This window comes from Argiope bruennichi, chromosome 9 (genome assembly GCF_947563725.1).
Source record: "Argiope bruennichi chromosome 9, qqArgBrue1.1, whole genome shotgun sequence".
In the NCBI taxonomy this organism is placed as follows: Eukaryota; Metazoa; Arthropoda; class Arachnida; order Araneae; family Araneidae; genus Argiope; species Argiope bruennichi.
Genome location: NC_079159.1, coordinates 1218635 through 1242891, shown reverse-complemented (window position 1 = coordinate 1242891; position 24257 = coordinate 1218635). Strand labels below are relative to the sequence as shown.

The window sequence follows — 24257 nt, the reverse complement described above, 5'->3', positions numbered from 1 at the left end:
ACCCTCGTCACCTTGATTGGCTCTAAACCTGCCTCTTCAGTTAACGATTTTATTGAATGAAATCGATTTAAATTTTAAGAAAAATTAATACAGCTATAGTTTTAGATTATAAAATATAATAATTTTAAGCAAAACGAAATAACAAAATAGCGTTGCAGGATATTCAAACAATTGTAAGTTCTTTTCCAAAAAAAAAAAAAAAAAAAAAACTCTTATCTTAAATTTTTTCCAATTTACTCTTTTAATTATAACTAATTTTTTTGCAGCTTAAATATTGTTCTGATTTCCATGAAATAGAGTTAGTAGACAAAACAATTGTTCCATTAGAATGACTCTGAATTAAAAGGAAGTGATCGCAGGCATCAAAAGTTGACACGGAATAAGATAATATAAAACAGCGTTTTATCATAAATATTCCGAAAATAGTAATGCAGAATGTGATGATCGAAAATAGCAAAGTGTGCAAGATGAGAAAAAAATGTTTCTGACTCAATGCTTACAATACAATTTGTGTTGCTCAATATTAAACACAAAAATAAATGCAAAGTGCAATTTCACTGCTTAATTGCAACATAGTTTGCGGTGCAGACTTCAACAACCAAAATAAAATGTCTATACAATTGTTTTTCGTAGTTGAGTCAGCGGGCGTCATTGCTGGCGATGGAGAAACGATGTCGGATCTTCTTGAAGATACCAAGTGCGTTGGTGATATCTGCATAACGATAACGACTTGTGTTATGAAATTCTTCACTATATCCAAACGACATGATAATTAAGTTCTTATCGTGAGACAAAAAGTGAATGTTGGCTTTTAACAGTTTATCATAAGTTACTCTTTATTCTTCATATAATTGAAATGCAGAACCAGAAGTGGTTTTATATACAAATTTAAGATTTGATAGCAGATGAAGGTGGTTGTCGTAAACGCCAAATTAATCTTTATGGCAATCATAACTTAAGTTTTCTCTCAAGTCTCAGTGATACTGTAATTCTATTCTCCATAGTCGGCCAGGCTGCCTAATCATCTTATACATTTGATATTGGCGACATTCACTCTTCCAACTGACACTTCACGACACCAAAGTTCAGTTAACTACACTTCAGTTCCTTTCATTCCATTTCACAGAAAACAGAGCAATGATAGCACAGGACCTTCTATTAACTCTCTGTTCCTAATAATCCAGAAAAAGCAACAACGAATTGTTCATCCAGGCCGGTTGAAAAGTAACCATCATGGAATCACTGCATAATCAAAAGGTCCGGCTAGTGCAGCTCACCTCCCGCCATATGCGTGGTTACTCACCACGGTGAGGAAATGAACTGGCATGAACTACGTGTCCTTCTGCACTGTAGCTTGAAAGTGCCGAAGAAACGTTAACACTAATGAGTTCGAGTACTTATGTCAGACATGATGAATCAAATCAAAAAGGAGAAAAATCAACGACAAACCGATCCTCCTTCCCTCTCCCACGAATCCTCTGAGAGATGCTTATAGTGAGAACTAGTCGAATAGGAATACGGTTGCTCGCGTCCCTGGTGGGCTTCCATTGGATAATGCACGATCCGTTGATCTCTATTTTGGAACTGATCTTATACCCCTGTTACTATTCTAAGTAGCCTGTCAATTAGAAACACCGAACAGAGATAAGCTCGGGAGGAGTTAATTCATGCGAATTTCCTGTCCTTTGGTACTGGTCACCGCTAATAAATGAACGAGAAGCTTCCGACTCAGTAAGATGGTTCGCCTTCCAATCGGAAACAGCAATGACATAATATCGATAAAAGACGTGCCTCTTTAAGAAGGGGTTTGTGCTTGTATCGGGGATGATTATTTTATGGCAAACTACTGCACCCTTGCTGCCTTCAACAGCGACCAAATCATCGAGATACATTGGAAGGCTTATGCAAGGGTGGGATGATCATTTATTGCATTCCCCCCCCCCTAGACAGTTCATTCGCAAAAAAATTTCGCATTTTTTATCGATTAAATGTGATTTACGATATCATATTCTGTGGCAATTTTTGTTTTCATAAATGATCTTTGCTGCATTTCTAGCAGGCAGACTAGACAATTGTTTCATTTTTCTGCATTGAAGAAGACCACAGGCAAGTCGATTAAAACACGTTAATCATTTTACTGTTAAATAAAAAATATGTTCAAAAATTCTATGAATTCTAAAGTATTGGGATAAAATTAAGAATGGCAAGTTCAATTGCTCAAGTTCTTGTCTATCATCACTTCCACTTAGTCATAACATTATAGTATTATTTATTGACGCCAAGTGTTTGTTTGCATATAAAAGTATAGGATGGTGGATAGAGCGCCATCCCTAGCTATGATTCATAGATTAAAAATAATAAGGAAAATCAATGAACCAGTTGCCGAATTTCGACCCTTTGCTAAGGTTTTGTCAATTTTCACTTCATCTGAAGGCTCATGATCTCTAGACATGCAATCAGCGATCGTCTGCCTTCTTCATTCTCCAATTTCAAGAAGAATGGAAACATTTCCTATCGAGAAAAGGCATGACAGAGATTATTTTCAGCCCCAACCTAGACCGATTTCGAAAATTTTCACTTCATATTGAAGATCATGAGTCCTAAATATTTCATTAATGGCCGATTATTTCGTTCTTTCTTAAGGTATTGCAAAATAAAACATTGGCAGAGCCTTCCATCTTAACAAATGAACCGATTTCGCAGCATGGAAACATCGTCACTTTAAAGTATAGCTAACCAATCAAAATACTCTTTCATTATTATGCAAGTATAATTTAAAATAATAACAAATATAATAATTTTAATGGTATTACAGTAATTATATTTTAATTGTATTTTTATTGCCCTGTGTTCTATCTGTGAGGCTTGTGGAAGAGCCCCCCCGGTAAAAAGAGGTTGTGCAAGCGAGTGCGTGAGTATCATCTTCTTATGAACTGATGTCAGACTTCTGCCTTCGGTTGCTCAGGGATCCTTACCCTCAGAAGCTACTGCACCCTTCTCTTCCCGATCTCTTGGACTTGGTTTGAACCGGTGTTCAATCCAAGGGGGATGAGCAGCAACAACAGCATTGCTATAAGATGTGCAACAAGGTTAACTAACATATATAAATTAATCTTAAAGGCAATGTTTGAAATGGCGAACAACGGATACCGCCCAGTAGGCAATTTTTCATATAAAACATCATATCGAAACAAAAGAAAGTGGCATTTTAAATAATAATCGCACAATAATAATAGAGCATTTAAATGAATTGGCCATACTTGTAATATAGTGAAATCCTCCCAGTTGTTCGAGACTAAGTATCTTTGCAACATCCCTTGAATGAGGATGTAGAGGAAGAAGATGTCACTTGGTGACGTATTTCATATGAAATAAAAAGTGGCAAAATCCGTTCATGGGCTATTTTATTTAATATTTTTGACTGGGTAATGGGAAGGTTTTTCCTCCATAGAAAATGTAGTTTTTTTTTTTGTTTTTTTTAGTTTCCTCCTCGTAAATGAATGGTTGTGAGTAAAGAACTACGATGACGTATCTATGCTACATCGACTTTCATATAAATTAAAAATTACCACCAGTGCAAATTCGTCACTGTGGTTCTGGCTTAAGAAATGGTTTTTGATTTCGTCAATTATTTTATATATAAAAATTGGGGGCAAACAACTGGTGGCTAAAAGCGGCTAGTAAATAAACAAAAAACAAATACTTTCTCACAAAGTTTTTGAAAAAATAAATTAGCCTAAAATAAATCATTAATATGTTGTTTAAAATAAAAATGCCTTGATATGTGAAACTGAATCGATCGGTTTATCAAAAGTGGTTTCCATAATGCGCACACCTTCAAAATGTCGGAATTCTACATTGCTGATGACTACTAAGCTTGTGACTATTTCAAGGGCTAATTTAGTTCAAAAAGATTATTTCGCCGCTCTTATTCAATAATACAGAGTAATAAGGGATAGGAGAAATTATAAAATGTGACAGAATAAAAACAGCGAAAGTTCCAGAATGACCCGAAAAATAATTTTAAAATGGGAAATTTGCACCCATGCTACTTGAAATCTATAATTAACTATCACAGTGAAATCTTTTCTTTTCATAGCGTGCACAGAATACTATAACACATTTTGGCAATAAAATATCATTTTGCTTTCTCACAAACAACTTTCGTATGAATCGAATAATCATCTGAAACGTATATAGAGCGTGGAAACTCAAATCGAAATAATGTTTCCAAAAGATAACACATAGTTGTCCGAATCAGAACGTGAAACAAAATTTAAATAATTAATATAATATATATCTATTAGGCTAATGAAAGCGGGGAAAAAACACTATTCATTTTTGAAGGTAAAATTTCGTTCTTGTTCCTTTCTGTTCTCGAGAAAAAATTTAACATCATCCAAAGATATTTCATAAACTGGAGGAGAAATTCTCGTCTCTCCGCCGGTCTTTTGTGCATTCTTTTTAACAATAACGCTCTCTTAGCAAATAGCTTATGCAGAAAACTATTCATAAACATTCTACCATGACTCCTCTCTGGTTTTGCATCATGCTTTTAGGCTGAGTTTATATCATTAGGGACTAAAGGGGATAAAAAAAAAAAAAGTTGATTTTATGACTCTGAAAATGTGCATACTTCATACTGCTCAGATGATTTATAAAAAGACGATAAAGGAAACGAAAAAAGGAAGAAACAATTCTTTGTTGTTTACAGTTTTCCTTACAAAATAAGGTCCACAATTTAAACCTTTTATTTTATTTTATTTTTATTATGTTTCAAAAGGTATAATAACAACTGCTGACACTTTGTTATCATCCGCATGACTCAACATAAACATTTAAGATCGGCTTTCATCAATCAGCCAATTAAATGGTTAATAATAAATCTCTTGTAGTGTAATACTCTTGAATAGTTATCAGCAAATGACATTCCATTATTATTAGATTTGAGATAAAAATGTATGAAATGCAATTTTCCTCTCATCCATTTCAGTTTTAAAACCCAATTTCTATTGATACCTGAAAAAATATTCAAAATATGTATATCATCTTTTATATATATTACCACGAAGTAAATAGTCTTCTAATAAATGTTGACACACTATTTTCGTGAATGTCGACCTCCACCGGAGAATGCTGATATATGTTAGGTATCGGTCTTTTACTTCAATATAAAGTCATAAAGAAGACTTTTCAGATAAAAAGAGTGGAAATAATCTGCTGGTCTGTTGCAAATGACGATAGGTCCTCAATGTAATAAACGTGATTCCCCGGACATCGTACTGCATTTCGCTGGATGCGTATTAACAACGAATGCCGGCGCGGGAGGCCAACGATATCTTATTAATAATGTCATAAATTCTGAAATGGCAGTTTTATGAATGAGCGGAAGTTTAATTTTCTAAAGTTTTTGAAAAGTTATGTTCTTTTCCCAAAATTTTAAAATTCTTTTTCTTTTTTCAATCATTTATTATAATATCCGAATTGTAATGGTTATAGTATAAATATGAAATCTACAACATCATTCTCTGGACAAGATAGTTATTTGGCTGGACTTTCTCGAGGCAGAGAACCGACTTCTTTGAAATCGGGAGTTGGATACAAAAATTTTATAAAATGAAAAATAACAAGAAAGATATTTTTGAGAAATGGCGATCCATAATAAATCATTCACATTCAAAAAATATACATTTCAACGATGTAAAATACAAGAAAGTATAGGACAGAAACATTAAAATAACTATATAGAACGAAATTCAGTTGTTTATGATGTGTTGAAATGGGCGTATAAGCTCACTTAGTGCACATACCACGGGTATTCAATTTTGGAATCCATTTCACATCAAGAGGAAAAAAATCTGTTTCTCAGCTCAGGATGATACAAAACAATGTTAAACATCAGATAAGAAACGCAAGTAGCATTTGTCCTGTGATTTATGTCCAAAAACATTTTTAGACAGATGTTTGCCATATCCAACTGTGAACTCGATTATAACACAACACAAGAAGACATATGGATGAAATTTGGTACATGGTTTTTACACCAAAATTATAATTTCATTCAAATTTTGGACATCAGCGGAAAGTCTGTCTGTGCAACGAGTGTATATGAATACAAATCAAGAAAACGAATAGCAAGACAGATTAAATTAGACATATGGTTTTGTCACCAGAATCTTAGGTATATTCCGATTTCGGAAAAAATGCATCGGTGAAAACTATCAGTTTGACAATGCATGCACATGTGAATGCGATAACTCGAATGCAGTACAGATTAGATGTGCGAATTTTAACCAATGATCTTTACTTAAGATATTTAGTTCAGTGTCCATTTTTAGGTCGAATCCGACAGCGGATAGATCGCCTGTCTGATACTCTGATTATATGCAAGTGAATATAATAACTGAAAACTACAGAAAGTAAAATAAATGAAATTCGGCCTGCGTCGACATATCAAAATTGTGGATCTCTTTCACATTTTGAGTCCGATTTGCTCAAAAGTTCCTAGGTGTAAAAAGCATACTTTTTTTCACTGATTTACATGCAACACTTTGAACTCTAAAAAAAATTCAGTTTATTCTATAAAGCAAATGCTAAGAACATTGACTCACATGAAACTCTTATTAAGGAAAAATAATAATCACTTCTATATTAGAATTAAACAGAGGTAAATTAAAGGATTGAAACTTTCTGCGCAAGACGCTTCATTGTTTCTTTGTTTGCCACTTCTATTGTTTAGTGAAGTCGTTTGTGTGCACATTAAGCGGCAAATGACTGCAAATAACGCATTGTCCGGTCTCCGCAGTTATCTGCATCGATCTGCAGACAGTCAGCGAGTGTGTCTTTCGCAAAATTAACTAAGGACATCGAAATATTCGGTGGATTAAAAGGAGGAATAAAATTGCACACATTTCTAAGCAGATTCAAACCGTTAATCCTTTCCCTTTACAGTAACCACATTGCTTCAGTAATACCTGATGATTATACCTATAAAAGAGGATTTATACCTGTTTTTCAGCTTTTGTGACTGGAGCTGTCATAAATGCTATATCGTTTGCTGTTGACGTCTGTTGGAGATATTACTTAACGTAATGCCAAAATCTCAAAGTAAATATTATTGAATAAATAATTTAACTGCACATCATCTAATATTGTGTTGTCACGCCGTCCTTTTTCCTCCTTCAAGACAAGCAAAAGATTCAAAATTCCAACTGTTGCTAAATATTTTACGTGTATCATATGAAATATATTGTTTGTATTCTTTCAAAAAAAAAGAAAAAAAAGACAACGATGGTTTACAGCCATAAAAATAATGACTTGAGTAAGAATTCGCAGATGTTTAATTTATATCACACTTCCACAAAATCTCCTACTTTTATCGATAAATAAATGACTTAGCTAAAAATACTTTTAAAACGCACTTTTATTAGTGTACTAAAAACTAGAAAATTATTTTTCAAACGAAAATATGGATAGCGGAACAAAATCATTAGAACCTGAAAATTCTTTTGAGTACGCTTGAAATAGTAAGCAAATTTGAATTTTATTTACGTACGTTTTAAGTGTTAATTTCTAAGCTTTATTTCTTGTGATTTTAAGAGCTTTATTTCTTGTGATTTTAATGGTGGTTTAACTTCTTCTTTTTAATATTGTTTTCAACACTGCATTTCCCTACGTTGTAATTTTTGTTTTCCGTAAAATGAAATTCTTCTCTCTAACAGCTGCATCCAATACGAAAACTAGAAGTGAATTAAAAGATTGATAAAAGGGGAAACAAAAATCTAAATGAATATTTAAGCATCCAGCTAATCCGAAAGGTGCCAGACTATTGTAAAATTACGTGCTTATCAGCTGCAATGGCAGCTCCATGATGAATTCTAATTCCAGATAACAATCAGATACAAATCATACTGGCTGTAAGCTTACATAAAAAACTGTTGCCATGCGCGTTCCAACACTTGAACACTTAAGAAAGCCTTTTCTTTCTTTTTTCTTTACAGCAGCATGGCGAGATAACAATCCTCCAGCAGAGCTGCGGCCAAAAAAGGCGACGCTGATGCGATTGCGTGATCGATACAACCCGATTGACTCGTTAAAACAATAATGCAAGCCAGCCATGAGAAGAGTTGACCTCCTCTTGTATCATAAATGCTCAAGTAATCCCACTTCAATGGAATCGCTTTATTTTGGACTCAGCCTGTCGATTGCGATCAGTTTTATATTTGCATACGATCGCCAGCAAATGAGTTGTGTGCTGAGAGAACTGGGTGCTCGCACTCGACCGCATCGAAGAAGCAGTTGAGCATGTGAAAGTGAAGATCAGCTGGAATACTAAACCTCTCGGCAATAGGATGTTCTGTTTATTACCTATTAATATATATATATATATATATATATATATATATATATATATATATATATATATATATATAAGAAACTAGGAGGTAGGTTATTTCCCAAACACATCCACAGAACTGATCGAATTTAAAATTCACCAGCTGCTCAGTTTTGCTAAATTGAACTCTAAATGTTCTAAGTAAATCCTTTTGGTACGAATTCAGCCTACGAGTTGAAACCAAAAATGGTAAACGCTGTTAAGGTGCTAAATCGCAGAATAATGTGTGATCAGCTTGTAAGAACGTCGGAATAGCTGCTTCAGGATTAAACGGCGCTATTTTGCATTTTTCATTTCAAAATTTACGCTGAAAGACGGTGCTTTTTTTTTGGGGGGGGGGGACATTTGCACCGTTTACCATTCTTCATTTGCTTTTATGACACCAGAATAAAGTTAGTTCATTGGACTTTGGGCGACATTCTATTGCGCTATTATTTCAGAATTTCTTAGCATATCCTACTTGATCCCATGAAATGAATTATTTTGAGAATATAGAGATTCATTTGGAATTTACATCACTTTATTATTGTTATTATTCATCGTATATAAAAAGAAAATATTGTAATCACCAAAAAAAATCTAGTGGTGTTTTTTTCCCCCCAGATCTCCATGTTTCAGTTCAACATGCGTCCAAAAACACATTTTTAAAATGACATAAGTCTGTCTGTGCTCACAATAATTCAAAAACGCTATGAGCTAGAAGGATGAAATTTGTTACATGGACTTGAAAAAAAAAACCCTGACATTTCTATCGGATTTTGAACGAAATTCATTCAGAGGAAGTCTGGCGGTTCGAGTACTAGAGAGAACACTATAACTATAAAATGTAAAGAGCTGGATAAATCAAATTTAATGCGCTAGTTTAGAATTTAAAATGTAGATCCTCAGGAAATTTTGAACCAAGTCTAACAGGGGTTTTACCATCTGTCGATCTGTACTTTTGCATGCTTGTAAACTCAGTAATTCAAAAATATAGCAACTACAGTAAATGAAATATGGGTTCACAGTTTTAGCATCTAAAGGGTGGATACTTATGAAATTTTGAACTCAATATGTCAAAGGTCCAAATTTGTCACTTTTATAGGTCTTTAATTTCGCGTAATTCATGAATACAACGACTTAAATAAATAAAAATTAGCATTCATTTATTTACTTGTGACTTTCGCTGCAAACGCTGGTTTCATTCAATCGGCAAAAATAACCCAAACTCAGTTTTCTGGTACTTTTGTATTAACCGTATCCAAGTATCAGAAATGTGTTTTAACCATATTCCAAAAATTTACTACTGAAAGATCGCAACCTAGTAGTTTATTTCGTAATTATTGTTTGCGCCAATAGCATGAAGTTAAGAATACACAAGTGCAGATTTTCTTTATTATGCAACGAATCACACAGTTCTCATGCATGGAAATCCAAAATAGAAATCTGAGTACTCGTGGCATTTACTGCCTTGCCCAATGTCCACAATTATGTGAAAAGGAAGGATTCTATTAAAGAATGCACGAGAAAGTAGGAAGGTCACTCCCACCGTTGTTGTTGTTTTTACTGTTACATTAGTCTATAAAACAAAAAAATATAAATTAAATCAGCAAAGAATGATACAATATTTTTCAAAAGATTAAAATAAAAATAAACAAAGCCAGATATCAACTAATGTTCCTCAGGCAAAATAAAAAAAACTAATTAATAATTTAAAAAATCCAATTATATTACATGATTGGATTATATTGAAATAGAAGTTCCATTTCTAAATGTTTGAAAATATTTTTGTAGTAGAAAATAAGACTTCTTTCAAGCAATATTAAATTATTGATAAAAACAATGAATTTTTTTTCTTTCTCATAAATGCATAAAAATTTCCTGAGCTTTTTTTCTCCTTTTCAGTTTGACCTTAAAGGAAATAATTTGTGTTTCTACAACTTACAAATTTTCTTCCTTAATCAATTATTTTTCCTTGACACAAAAATGTAAATCACACAGAAAAAAAATCATTTGTTTGTGAGGGTTTTAATAGCCTTTCCCAGATTGCCAGTTTGCATGCCATCTTTATAAAACTATTCTTTTCCTTCCTTTTAATGGCCGCCTGCCTGAATATGCAGTAATAACAGAACACAGAGCAGAAAAGACAGGTGGCACAGTTAGAATAAACGGTACTGGTTTCTCTAGCGCAATTATAATTAACAAAAGGGAGATTAGAATTCAGTTTCCGGCTTCATTAACAAGAGAGATGACCGGAAATTGAGAACAACACGAAACGGCCGATCGCAGTGCTCTCTCGCCAGCGTTGAGGTGATGAAAGGCTTGGACACACCATTTCATTTTTCCGGTTTAGCATTCCTCTTTCGTATTACAGAACTGGGAAGCGAATATTCGAGAGAATACAACAATATTCGAGGACGTGTTCTAAACCTTCAATTCTTTAAAGATAGTGGTTTTTTTTTTTTTTTTTTTTTTTGTAGAACAGACGTTTTAAGGTGTACGTACACACTAGAAGATTTTTTTTTTAAATTTTAACTTTAAAAATCCATTTTTTTCACAATAGGTCATTAATATATGTTTAAATTCATTTCAGTGAGAAAAAACCATATTACACTAATTATTAATTAATTAAATAATATTTAATGAGTTAATTAGCATATTTTTTTGAAACATGATATCTTAAATTCTAATTTGTACAGACACACAATTCTAGTTGGAAATGATGCCTAATATTAGTCTTCATGTTGTCTGCCTCAATCAAATTATAAAAATATATAGTTTTTTTTAACAATTTTTTTCATCAACGATGAATAGAAAAAGCGAGATTTTTTTTCCGTAATTTTAACTTTTAAATAGCTATTAAAAATTTATTTTTATAAATATAACTTTGAGGCACAAAACATCCGCTATTTCATACAGATAATTTTGATGTATAAATAATTGTATTTGGTTCATTTCTTGTTGAGTTATGATTGTTTGAATAAAGCAACATAGTGGAAAAATATAATTCTTCATAAAATGAGCTTTAAAACAACCGTAACTAGAGTTTTTAATGAAAGCACCTCAAGAAAAATAATAATAACTAGAGAAATATTTCGAATATTGACAACATCTTGGTATCATTTGAAAGCTAAAGGTTCAGAGAACATTATTAAGCAATAAAATATATTCAATATTTTGAACGATTTTCGAAGTTTCAAGTGTGTACGTACACCTTAAAACTGATTCTACACCCATCAATGGATTTCCATTTTGATCTTATAAAAGTTGATTAAATTTAATTAAAACAAGATTTTTTTTTTAGATTTCCAGTTTCTCTTTTCATATGACAATTACATATTTTGGAAATAACGGAATTCCGAATGATATTATAAGAAAAAAATGATTTCCATCTAAAATGATTTTTTAAAAAAAGATGTGGATATTGAATATCACACAACAATATAAATATTTGTAAATGGCAAACTGCTTTTTTTAAAGTAATAACTTCGAATGTGTATCTAAAAATAATTCCATACTTTTACATTTAGCTCTCGTAGTGCGAGCGTATCACCTAGTTTAATATGAAATAACTTTGAGCAACTTGAATAATCAAAGGTGCAGTGATTAAAAAATAATAAATATAATTATTCATAACTTCTGACTCATTATTTAAAGAATTTTTCAATCAGAATGCTGTTTTAAATATTAAAAAACGAAAAAAAAAAAAACACTATTAGTTTAAATTTATTATTTAGTTGAGTTTAGAAGTATTAACGTCACGTTCGGAAACAAGATCTATTTTGGAACTGATCTCATAATTTCAGGCCGTGATGGGATGACAAGGATAATACGTTTAAACATTAATGGAAATGCAGTGGGACTGTGATGGCCTGGTGGTAAGATCTTAGCTTTGGAACCATAGAGTTTCTGGTTCGAGACCCGATTCCACTTAAGAACCATCATGAAAGAGGGTCTGGTGCATGCTGAATCCGTCGGTGCCTTCCTCTGGTGTGGCATGGAAATTTGGAGAGAAGGGTGGCCAGCTCAGGTGTCGTCCTCGTCATCTGACAGCGGCTCAAAATCATCAGGTCCGTCTCAAAATAGTCCTAGCGTTGCTACACGATATGCAACGAATTATATTAGTTTCTCAAAACAAATGCCAATAGATTGGTTATTGTTTGCTCTGCTCTATTATGCACTGCTTTTTTCTTTGGCAATAAAAATGATATTAAAGCCGAAAACATACGAAATCTTAACCAAAACAACTAATAAATAAAATTAAAAAAAAATTCTACGTCAAATTTTAAAACTCAAGTTTCGAAGTGCGTTGAGTCACCATTATAGACTATTTGTATGCCACATTTCATGACTGTAACTATGGTAGATTGGTCTGAATGCCGTAGACATGCATGCATACAAACCCTTTCCTTTTTAAAATTTAGATTCATCAGTTTAAACAGAGACACAGTATCTGTTTGAAATGTAATAAATTTTATTAATTTCAAATTTTTCTTCTCGATCGAAACCGCTCCGTTCGCTAAAACTGTTCATCTCATCAGAATGAAAGAATTTGAACCCCGGATCAGTTGAAAAGCGTGTCGAAAGCAACCAGTTAACCCGAAGATCACACATCCGGAAAATTTCACTAATCATTCAATTGGCAACATGATGAAGGGTGGAAGGCACCGCCAGTGGAAATTAAATCGACTCGTGACATAACCAACCACGAATCACCCCCGCTTTTTATTACCTGTTGCATCCCAAATGAACCTCTGCGGACACTTGCCTCTGAAGTCTGAAGTAGCAGACCTTGTGGCCAAGGTCCCGATCCTCACGAATCGTTTGGCAGTGTTCGTTACTTTCTCATCCTTCTGAAGTTTTTTATTATTATTATTATTTTATTGCGATTGTAGTTTTTGCAATATACTTATGATAATATTCTTTGCTTCTTTAACGAGAACAATCTTAATTACATCCAAAAAAGTTTTTCTTGGGTTCGATTTTCCCTCCTTGTGTATTGTAGCTTTTTCTGTCTACATGCATTTAATAAATAGTCCTCCAAAATAATTATTGAAAGACCATGACCTCATTTCTGTAATGTTTCACAAAAATAGCAGTTTTTTTTAAATTCTATTTTATTTATTTTTTAAAATATGAATTTTTGAGTTGGTTCCCAGTTTCAAAAATGCATTCAATTTCACGTCGATCTAAGTAATTCTCACTGCCACTGCACTTGAGACTGCTTTTCAGAATGATCCTAAAGAAATAAATTTATTATTTTGGGATCCTAAAGACATTATGATTCTTTTTTATGATCATCTCTAATAAATATGAAACAAATAATGTTCTTCTTTCTGAATACATCCAATATTTTATCATTTTGACAGCATTTAATAATTTATTTTCTCAAGCAATAAAATTTAGGAATTCGTTCATTTGTTATTCAAGAAAATTTATTTATTCTTAAAAGAGAAAAACTAAATAAAAATAGCTATTTCGTAATTAAAAACTGAAAAGGAATTCAAAAAGGAAATTTTACAAAAGTAAATAAAAAATATTTATCTTCAAAAAATAAACATATAATTTAAATAATGACTTTATTTTTTATGTGCACTTGTTAGAAAGAATAACAATAAATACTAACATTTCATTTGAATGGTGAAATAACTCATTCATGGCTCATTTTCCTATCAAACGCAAAATCGATCTGCTATTTCAAAACCGTTACATTTATTTTCGTGATAAATTTTTTTTCCTTTTTTTTTTTTTTTTTTTTGCTTGACACTCGTTATTTTCATTTCATTTTTATTTATTTATTGCCAGATTTTTTAATTAATGACAGGTAAAATTTATTTTTTTAAAGGCAGTAATGCTTAACTATGGCATAAAAAATGGCTGCATTAAAAATACCTGGTTTTGTTAAAAATGCGTCCATCATTGAAATCTAACTTCACTGATGTAAAATCAAAAGATTAAGAATTTCGAACAGCATGAAAAATAGAAAATTATAAAATATACTTTTTTATTTTTAAGATAAATAAATTAAAAAACACTTTTATATGTATTCATCTTTTATGTTGCAACAGGGAACAAAACAGAAATCGATTGAGGCATATTCGTCACTTGCGGAATTCCTTTGTACCCAAGCATGGAAAGAACTCCAAAAATAATGACCAACAAATTCCAGTTCAAATGCATCCGAAAACATCTGCCTTATCCGATTCGAACACGCAATATTTTATCATTTGCCACGCACGAAAGTTCCCCATTATAATACTAAACAGTGAGGCAGTAGGATCCATCATGGGTTGCAAAATGGAACGCTTTGGGAAGTAGAGCGACCTCATTTTGATTCCAAACTCTTTAAATAACTCTTAAATAATGGGAATCGTATGCGATTAGGAGGAGGGTTAAGTACACAAGAGCTGAAAATGCATGCATTTATTTTCGCTTCCATTTCTGATGTACTTGAGATTACAAATGGATTATGATGGCTTAGCGTACACTCGAACATTAGGCGATCAAACAGAGTGTTAAATTGAGAAATGCAGGCTGAGTGGGGAGTGAATCTCTCCCACCACCTTAAAATTTCCCATGTGCAAAGTTGCAACAGATTTCGAAAGCAATTTCGTTGAATGGTTGTGGAATCCTTGGGATTAATTGTTTTGAAAATCCTATTCTTAAGCGATTATTACTTTAACAAATCAAACAAAAAACAACTACTTTCAGCGTAAAATTAATCAAATGTATTTGTAATTTGACGATCATATTAAGTTGTATGGCATCAGTTCACATGATGCACACAAAAGAACACGCGCCAATTTACTTTTTGGTGTTCATTGTGGAGTTTTACGAAGGGAAGAAAAATTCCATGCCACAACATAGAATAAAATAACGGAATTTTATGAAATTTCGGTACCGTTTGCCGTGTGATCGTGAAGTCAAATTTCGTTCCATTTTTTTATGCATGTTGCACCAAACAATTAAAAACAAATATCGGTTTGTGTAACATTTGTAAACTAATTCTAAGTATCTCTTTTTGGCGAAAAAGATTCAATTTTCTGAATTAATATTTATAAAATCATCGAACTATTGTAAGCTATTATCTAATTATACCAAACACATTTCTGCTTAAATTCTTTTTTTATCAATAAAAAAACCTGGAACATTTAACGTTTGTTTAAATATAGAGAGCACTTCAGTCGAAGTTAAACTTTTTTTTTTCATTGTGTCAATGTATCGCTGCAATTTTGCTGAACACGAACTGCTTCTGAAGTTCAATAACACCATTATTAAAGTTTATATGACTTTTTCTAGAGGACACTTAAACGAAGCTTCTTGCGCTGCAAGAAGAAATTATTTTGCATTTTAAAAATGTAAAAATAATTTATAACATGCAATGTTAATTCAATATGTAAGGAATTAAGACATAAAATATAGTATCTCCGTCTCGTCGCTTAAATGTAAATCAAATTTAAAAAATTGGATATTTTTATATATTTTATTATTACTTTGGGGTATATATTTGTGAACTAGAAAAAGTTAAGAAAATTATTACAAGCAAATAGATTTAAAAAACAATAAAATATCAGTTTAATTTGCTTTATATATCTATCTGCATGTTTTCTTATGTGGTCACTTCCTTTTTCCTCCTGTAAGATGTCTAAAATGAAATTGGCACAACACACTCGACGCATATCATATTATCATGAATTTACTTTAAATGAATTATTTTTTGAATTAACGATGTCTTTTTAAAATCATCACTGTGAGATTCTTTTGAGCTCGTATTTCTTATAAGATGCTTCCTAATTCATATTTAAATAGAATTATAAGTGCAACAAAGTAAATAATTTTGATAAATAAAAAAATGAAACAGAAAATCTCTAGAAATAAAACTGAAATACCACTTTCCCTGTTGTCAACAGGAATTCAAACAACTTCAAAGGTTTTCTTCAGATTTTTTCACAAATAGTATGACATGCAAGAAAGACTTTTTTTTGTAAAGATTACTTCTCAATTAATTACATAGCGACATTTGGAAATTCCTCATAAATTCTCAATTAGCATTTATTGATTTGATTTTTTCCTGACCATAATTCGACCGTTTGACACTGGGATATTAGTTTCGATTAATCATTAAAAAGGAATTGTTTCCATTCAAATAAAAACTTTCTTGCATGCTTCTTTTCAAATTCGAGTCTATTTCTTCAATCATAGACTTATGTATGCCGCCCATTCATTGTAACTTGACTTTTCTCACCGTTTGAGATGTTATTTTAATACTGTAATCAAACTTTAAATAAATTGCGACTTGAGGTGAACCTATTCGTAGATTACCTTGAAACTTATGCTCGTTTTATTTCTTTTACGCCATCAGTTTATCTTCGGAACTCTTCCAAATCGATCTCTATCTTCGAAGATTTGAAGCTCATGGTATTTTTCAATAATATATTGTGCTACGACTTCGAATTATTAAAGATTCATAAATAATCTATTATATCTTAATTGAATCCTCATAAATAGCTTTGGAAACTATCATTTTAAGGCAATAATTTAGAAAATAATTTTTTTTTAAATGTTGTCATTACTTTGTGACGCTTGCGTTTATTCTGAAAATTTACTCCCGATAAATTGTAGAAAACTTTAGGATTAATTTTGATATTACCTACAATAATATCTTTTATATGATCATTCGCAATGTTTTTTTTAAATATTTCAATTGAAACACTTGCTGCGTTTTGTAAAAACAGGTTTTCATTATAAACTCATTCTAAAGACTCAAAATGAGCATATCTCAATATTTCATGAAACAAAGAATCAAAAGATTAAAAATCATACTCATTTATTCATAATTTTGGCTTCAGTACAGAAACTTTTCCAGTAATTTCTCCAAATTAATAAATGAATATGATCTATCAAAAGTTATTTATTTTATTTCATTCCTGTTGAAATATTGTTCACTGAAAGTTGAAAAATAACAGGATAACCCATTCTGTATAGCTTCTGATCTACTTTATTGTTCAAAATTTAAAAGGTATTCCAAACGTTATAGATTTAACAGGACCATTTACCAGTCTATGGATCTCATGGTTTCTTTCTTTCTTTCTTTCTTTTTTTTTTAATTTTTTGTTTAGCCAGATACTGAAACAAACTTTAGATTTATTTTAAGCCATCATATAAAGAACATTATAAAAAATGATATTTAGTGAACTATAAAAGTTTGAGATTTTATTTACCTAAGACCATAAAAATGTGAAAAGCTGACGGTTATTATAATTTTTTATATCTATTCCTTCAATAATGAATACGATACAGGCGACTGTCTTCGAAAACAGTTTAATGAATTTTTATTTATTTTTAATACAAAAAAAACCTTTCTTCTTTTCATTGTAGAAATATATTCCCTTATAGTAAAGATCCGTATTGTGTTAGAGTTCTGCAGGCCAGGCCGATTGACCTAGAGTTCCAACTTGGCTCTTATAAACATTGGAGTGTGAGAATATACATCTCGGAGTGATTTTTTTTAACAAATTAATTACTGATCAAAACAAAATTTTGGCATTTTTCCACGATAATTTCTGAAAATATTACTGAACAAAATTGAATGATACATCATTTTAAAATTTAAAAAATTATCTTTTAAATGACATCATTTTTTGCCGTTAACTTTTTTTTATATTTGTAATTATTTTCAAAAATATTTTAAGCATATTTTTCAATTAAGTATTTCAAATGAAATAAAAATTTTAATTAATCTGCATTCATTTTAGCTGGGACTCAAAAAGCAATTTCTAAATGTTTAAAACAGGTATATACGTATCTAATAAGAAAAATGTTCCAAATGAAGTAAAGAATTACTTTTTTTGTGATTTAAGCCAATAAATGTTCTGATTAGCGAGGAATTATTATATAGATATTATCCTGTTATGAATCCTATTTAATAAAATATTCTTGAGATAATAACATTTTAAACAAAAAAAGTGTTGACTCTTTTGTAAGTAAAACGGATGGAGTTAAGAAAATTTCAATATTGCTAATGAATAAAAAAAGACATTTTTTAAGCCCATCCATTGATCGTTTTGAAGAAGATCAATGCCGGTCTCTTCCCCATGACTGGTGAAATAAAATAAGGAAATTTTTAACTGTGCAAAATAAAGACATTGAAAATTTCTTAACTTGTTCACATTTTTTTCCAGAAGGTAGAATTTTCTTATGGTTTATTCCTTTATTTCCCGACGATATTTAAAAAGCACCTTCTAAATCAGACTGATATTTTCATAATGTGACGATGCTTTCTGATGGTATTCAAAAGAATAATAAGAGCGAGTTCCAACAGCAAGCAGCAAATACTAACAAAAAAAAGAATTAAAAATATTTTTTTTAATTCATTAAGAAATTTTTTTTAATTCATTAAAAATTTTTTTTTCTCTTTTATGGTTTTATTCTGCATTAAAAGTTAACTAAGGATGCAAAAAATAACGTTCAAAAATGGATGGTAAAATAATTTGTTAAATAAAGGGTCAAAAAGAGTATCAAGAGCATTTTACTCAATTTGAATCAGAGAACTGAGGAATAGTGTGCTTAACTTTAGATTTTATAATGTTTTTAAGTACATTTATTGACTGAATTATTCTATTATTGAGCAATAAAACTTCTTATAAAATATATTTACTTAACATTTTTCCAAATGAGTATGTCTACCCATCTCCTAATAGTAAAGATGAAGGTGTGAGTTGGCGCTTTACAGGGCAGACCGTTGGAGCAGACACTTATTGAAATTCTTTACTTTGTTGAAATTCTTATCAATTAAAGTTAAATGAAATTTTCCGTTTTTCACCACAGTCTCTGAAATTATTATAATATAAAAATGAATTTTAAATAATTTTAAAATTTAAAATAAATTACTTTTTTAAAGGTACCAATTTGATTACAGAACAGTTTTTTCACAAATTCTTAATTAGTTTTCAAAAGTATTACAAGATTTTTTTTAATAATTTATTGCGCTATTGAAAAAAAGATGCAAACATTTTGATTATTGTTACAAATAAGATATCATCACGGATTTTTTTACATTGTTAATGATGAATTATTTAACAACAAAACTATTGCAGATTATTTTACTATGATAGGCTTCCATTTAAGTACACATATAAAATTCATTTTAAAATGTATTACATTTATAATTAAAGTTTAACTTCACGTGTATGCATTGCTTGAATATTTTTTAAACAACGCTTCAGTTTTATATAAATAAATGGATGAATATATATTCGTATTTATCGCTTGAAAATGGCTTCTATAATGCAATGCAGTGATTTTTATTTTTGTTGTTGAATCAGACAAATCCTTATTAAATAATCTTCTGATATGTTATGTAAATATAATTGCATCAAGAAATCGTCTTCCGTTTTGCGAATTAAAGTTTTACATCGATGAGATGACAGAAAATGAGGGAAATCACGGCACAATGAACAGAAGAATGGCGTAATGCTTCTAAAATACTAAATGCTACATGTCTACCAAAATGAGTTTAAAAATTTAGCAACTATTAACCTCAAAGAACAGGTAGTATTTCATAAATGCATAAACCAAAATATAACTAGCCAAAAATTTTAAATTCTGCAGTCATGTGAAATTTTTACATGTCCAGTATACTTGGAATGAAAAAAAATACATAAAAATAAATTATAAATGAACAAAAGTTTTTTTATATTAAGGTTAACATCTATATATAATCATTTCTATCCAATATTTAAAAGGTTATCGATACATTTAACTCATTTTTATTTACAATATCAAAGTGATATAATATGATACAAACCTCAGAGTAATAATCAAAATCCGAAAAAGCAACTTGATTTAGAAGGGTCGCTTCATTCTTAATTAGAATGAATATTCAGATGACTTTCGTTGGTAAAAATATATATTATTACATACTCGAGTTCAATAGAAGGAAGATCCATATCAAAGAACCCCATCAGCTTACCAAATATTCCATTCCCGATTAATGCTCCCGAGAGGAAATCGGTTTCAAAACTCTGCTGTCCTATTTTTGCAACTTCTCAAAGAATGTAATTGTCCTTAATTGTCCGCCCCAAAAATAAGATGACAGTGAAAATAATTATTTTAACGATATATTCAGAGAAACTAATTACGATTGTTCCAAATACATCAGCTCATTCCAATTAGAACGCCGAAATTTCCAGTTGAATGCACAAATTCAATCTTTCAATAGAATAATATAATTTTGACGATGAGTGCATTGAATTTTGTTTGAAGTGACTCTTTTTCCCTTCTTGCGCCAAATTTTGAAAGTTCAGAATAGAGTCGTGATACTTTTGAGGTTGCTTACGCTTCAGTTCAATATTCGTTCGTTCTGGCCTTCCTATGATTATATGTTATTTATTCGACACCATCTGCATCTTAATAATGATCTTTTTATATAAATTGAAAATAGCCGAATTTTGAAAACCAAAGTAAATAAAAAATCCTTCATGGATTAATATGGTGAACTGTCGCTTTAAAGTGTATAAATCGATTTATTTTTCATAAATTCCACCATGTTGGTAAAAAAAAAAAAAAAAAAGACTTCGTTAATATTAAAGACGCATATCATTATTAATAATGAATCAAAATTACTTTGATTTGATCAAAAGAGATAACTATACAGGACTATTGCCACAAAAAAGTGCTATAACGAAATGTTCTAAAACCATTTTTGATATATAAATGAAAAAATATATTATTAAATGTTACAAAAATTAAATTTCAAATTTTTTTTTATTCATCAGCACATGTAAATGTCTTATAGAGACATTTTTAGGCCTCCAAATTCAGGCAGAAAATTCTTATTTCAAAATCTACTCGGCTGATTTAACGTAGGTATTTAAAATAAACATTACAGAAACGCAATTTTGACAAAAAAAAAAAAAAGTATACTTGGAAGAAAGCTAACAAAATAAATTCTGCAGATAAAACAAGTTCCATTTAAAGAATTAAACTGGAAAAAAAATTAGAATATAATTCAAGACAATGTAAAAATCAAAAACTTTTATTCGAAACTTTTATTTAACTTTAATTATCAAGTCAAGAAGTTTTAGAAAAGTGTGCTCACAGCAAAAAATCCTGCCATTTAAAATATCTGTCTGCCCTTTTTGGAAAGAAGATCGTTGTTGAAGTCGAAATGTGTCTTTATTGATTTATGCCACAGAATGAGGATCGTGCCATGTCTTTTTGTAAAGGAGAATAAAAACATAGCATTTCCTGCCGAACAAGAGCAGTCTTTCAAAGCAAATAAGATACTTTTTAATAGACAGCGAAGTTGCACCCACCTTGAAAAGCGTTGCATTTGCTTAAATTTGTGGAAATTTCTATATCACATGATTCATCTTCATTACTACTTAATTAATTTACTGACAAATCATTGTTATAATGAAATATATCATATCCGTTACAGATTAAAGACAAGCGAAAGTGTTTATCATTCATACTAATGTCATTGCTCCTAGAGGGATTATGATAATATTCTAGCATTTATTACAAATATAACTCTTTTTGAGATTGCAATTCGATTTTTAGAAATATATTCAAAGTTTTGAAAGCCTATATTTTCTCACTACAGATTCAATAAACCTGTTTATGAGAAAAGGTCATTCGATTATAAAATGTGCTAGAAAACATATTTATTTTTTATATATCTTCACTTTCCTTCGAAAAGAATGACAAGAATTTAACCACTTCCTTCCTATGAGAAAAGAAAAGAATAGAATGAAATAGAAACTTTATTGCTAAAGTCATGTTCGAATGCCTCAGTGTCCGAAATTGTTTTACAACGTAGGAATAACCTAACAACAATGACAGAAAAATGCCATAAAACGATGAGAAACGAACTTTAAGAAACAAATATTCCATTCACATAAAAGAAATACTGCTGCATACCAACATTTTAGGAGAATACTAAAGTTTTTACGTTTCAGTCAAACTTCTGGTAGATATTCCAAAAATGATACTGAGCGCAAATCCAAGGTCCTGCGCTTCATACTAATGCCAGGAAATCGCCATGTTAACAAGCTATGTGTGCCAAGCAAAGGCGGAGTAATAAAATGAAAGTAACGGAAAACGAACATTGCAGCCCGCTCGTTTACAGATCTAATTTTTCCACGGGAAAACAACAGCATATCCTTGAGTTCTTTGTGCGGTGGGGACCGTTGAGCGGGGGAAGGAAAAGAGGGAAAGTGTTTCCTGTACACGTCTGACACTTCCGCTTCTCTCTTTTGTGATCATTTGGAAGCTTAATACCTGTTCAAGGTAATGAAGTTATTATTATTTTGACTTCTTTTCTTTTCCGTCATTTTGATATTCATCAGCTGTGCGGCGGCAGATTAGAACGTCAACGGAAAAGATTACTTTTTTCGTTTTAAGAGTGAATTATTGATGAAAGCGGAGAATCTGGATGAGGTTTCGCTGCTGTCTTCTTCATTTCTGCATCCTTCCAGGAATCGCAGCAGAGCACAAGAATTCTGAGATACAACACACTTATCTCGGCTTCTGTACTGAGACAGAAGCCGAGATAACGAGCTTGCTCGGTAATCGGAAGAGGGAGAATCATGGACACGATTGTTCCGAGGATCCGCTGGGCAATATATATGCTCCTGTGCACTTTAAATCCGTCAAGGGTGAAACGTCTTGTTGGTATGACCCGAAATGAGAAAGGGAGAGGGACATCGATTTAGGCTCTGTCCTCCTTGGGTATCTGTCTAGATGACCAAAATTACAAAATTCGTTCCAAATTAGCTATCGTGCACCTTCAAACAGGACATCGATACATTTAACTCAATTCTGAGGTAGAGAATTTTGTTGAATTTCTTGGGGTCTGAGTGCCTTAAATTCGAATAACTTACTTTTAATACGAAGAAAACGACATAATAAATGTGCTTAACTTTTTATAAATTTGCCCTATTGACTATGTTACCTTTAAATAATTTAATTATGCTTAAAAATGAATCAGAAATTAACTATTTCTCCTTTTTGACAGTATGGTTTCAAAATCTACCCACTCAACACTCTCATAATAAGGAATATGAAAGAGAGAAGTGCAAAGGACGTAACGTGTTAGGAAACTTTTTGCCTGCCTTTCAAGGAAGATTCTACAGAATGATCCAATATTATAATGAAAATATCAGAAAATTGTTAATTATCTAATACAAAAAATTCTCGAAAATCATAGAGATTGATTTACTTTTTATTACCGTTTTTAACATATTAACAAAACAATGTAATACGGTATTGGAAATTGAAGTTGACAAGTATGTCAAAAGGAAGGTTTCAAAAAATGGATTGAATTTGAACACCGGTTAAAATTCTAGAAGTAAAATTAACACAAGATGGATTGAATTATTGATTATTTTCAATCTTTCAACTTTCCAAGCCCTGATTTTAGTAAACAAAGGAAGCACAATAACACCAGCGAAAAACTAGGGGCCAAAGGTAATTGATTATAATATTTCAAATTTATACATATTTTTAACAATTTCCCTAACTTTTCTTTGTTTTTGGTGGCAATTAAAATGCATATTAAATGTGTTTGTTTTTGAGCATACTATATACTTCTAAAAACCATTTCTATTAAGCTAAAATGCGCGCTTTCTTGTTCGTAAGAACAACTTTATGATGAACATCAATAAGTGTCGTAATATGAAAGCGGAGAGCAAAATGAATAATTTTCATTCTCCTCTCTTTTTTTTTTTCAAATCTCTAAGCCAAATCAGTCACACAGTTGCTGTGCTTTCTAATTGTTACGTCTTTCGTTAACAAAATAAAAATTATCGGGTTTTTTTTGTATTTAAAAATTGATTATTAAATCTTATTTTCCACCATTACTTTAAATTTTATTTTATTA

The 24257-nt window shown here is 31.1% G+C and overlaps 1 protein-coding gene across 1 annotated transcript in view; it reads right to left on the bottom strand.

Annotated features, from left to right (window-relative positions):
• The window catches only part of LOC129983900 (uncharacterized), a 112888-nt gene that overhangs the window by 79380 nt on the left and 9251 nt on the right, over nucleotides 1-24257 (bottom strand). The window lies entirely within an intron of this gene.